Source organism: Orycteropus afer, unplaced genomic scaffold (assembly GCF_000298275.1).
Source record: "Orycteropus afer afer isolate SDZICR_OR568_19922 unplaced genomic scaffold, OryAfe1.0 scaffold00049, whole genome shotgun sequence".
NCBI lineage: Eukaryota > Metazoa > Chordata > Mammalia > Tubulidentata > Orycteropodidae > Orycteropus > Orycteropus afer.
Window position 1 is genome coordinate 8584043 of NW_006921636.1, and position 1934 is coordinate 8585976.

Consider the following 1934-nt stretch of genomic DNA (forward strand, 5'->3'; position numbering starts at 1 on the left):
GGGAGGCAGCATGTCTGGCCTGGCAGGGATAGGCCTTGGGTTACTGCTGGTAATCCTGTCTTCCTCTTGCGGGATTAGAGGAGGTCAGAATATGTGTCCTCCCCTCCCTTTTTGCAGCAAGTTTATCAGGCGCCATTTTTCCAACAGCACATGCTCACTTCATGTCTCTGTGTCACATTTTGGTCATTCTCACAATATTTCAAACTTTCTCATCATGCTGCTGCACACCAAATAGACCACAGTAGAGTGTAAACACAATTTGTCTATGAACCAGGAAACCAAAATATTTGTGTGTCTTGCTTTACTGCAGTAGTCTGGACCCAAACTACAACCTCTCTGAAGTATGCCTGTATAGGGTCCTTACAGATGTCATCAAGTTAAGATGAGTTCAGACTGCATTAGGATAGGTCAAAATCCAATGTCTGTTATCCTTATAAGGGGAGGGAGATTTGGAGACCCACACAACGGGAGGTCGGCCATGTGAAGGTAGAGACACAGACTGGAGCGATAAAGCTGTAAGCCAAGGAATGCCGAGGATGGCCAGCGGTCCTAGAAGCTGGAAGAAGCAAGGAGGGATTCTCCCCTGGAGCCTTCAGAGTAACATGGCCCTGCTGACAACTTGATTTTGGACTTCTGGCTTCCACAACTGTGAGAAAATAAATTTCTGTTGTTTTAAGCCACGTAGTGTGTAGTACTTTGTTATGGCAGCCACAGGAAACTAATGCAAACCCCATTGGTGTCCAAGAGTTAAACCAATGTAGAGCTGTCCAGGGGAACTTGGAATTCTGTCTCTTGACTGTAGCGGTGCCTGACATCGCTACCATGACCACGTAGGTTACTGTCCAATCCAGGACACATGGGAGAGTGAAAGAAACACCATTAGTAATTACGGTAGGATAACAGCATAAACCAGGCATCAACCATCCTGGCCAAACTGGACTTAGGGGAGCTCTGGCAGCAGAGTGCCTAAGGCACTTGACTGCTAACCAGAAGGCTGGCGGTTCAGACCCACCAGCCACTCCTTGGCAGGAAGGTTGGGCAATCTACTTTGTAGTGATACTGCCTCGGAAACCCAATGAGGGGTCGCTATGAGTCAGGGCCGACGGGACGGCACATAACAACAACAACCTTGACTTATCTTTTTCATAAGATGAAGCAAGAAATGCCTTCCTGAGAAAACCACTCCACATCCATGCAATGAATTTCTTCAGGGTAAGTTAGCTAGAAGGCAGTTCTGAGGCTGAGTGGTAGGTTGAGATTGGAAGGCACTGCTAATAATAATAAGCTGGGTGAACAGTCACACACTGGGATGGCCCCAGTCAGACTAGGACACGTGATGAATTTATGTATTGAAAGGAGTGCAAATGGTTAATTAATGTGCTTGGCTCTAACTGAAAGGTTAGAGGTTTGAGTCCATCCATAGACCCTTCCTAAGAAATTGCTCAAGAAAGCTTTGCAAACAAGAATGAATTAAAATGGGAGCAAGAGTCACTTAAAATGATTGGGAACTGACTTCTAGTTCACCTAAAAGCTAGATAGAACTGCCCCATAGGGGTTCCAATAAAGCAGCGCCTGAACAGGGACTTGAACCCTGGACCCTCAGATTAAAAGTCTGATGCTCTACCAACTGAGCTATCCAGGCTCACCCTGTTTCTTCCAGCTCCAGTTAGCTACTCTAGAGAGGGTTGTATATGGTGTTCTCTGCCTTCAAGTCTCTGTGGTTTTGGCTTAAAATGCACATGGAGCATGTATTCCTTCCAGCTGCAGTAGCTTCACTGTTACCTACTTGGACCTAGATGTTTTCCTCATCTGTAAGTGTGATTTAAAATCTAAACCTTTACTTATTAAAAGAAAAAGGTTGTGTGGGTTTTGTTATAACTTCTTATGCAAGACAGTAAACACGTGTGGTTTGAGAGAGAGAAGTTCTTACTGAG

General features: G+C 45.3%; 1 non-coding gene across 1 annotated transcript; it reads right to left on the reverse strand.

The window, feature by feature from the left end:
• Positions 1–1569: 1569 nt before the first annotated feature.
• Positions 1570–1642, reverse strand: TRNAK-UUU. The gene has a single exon. It is a non-coding gene; the product is annotated as a tRNA-Lys (tRNA).
• Positions 1643–1934: the final 292 nt, after the last annotated feature.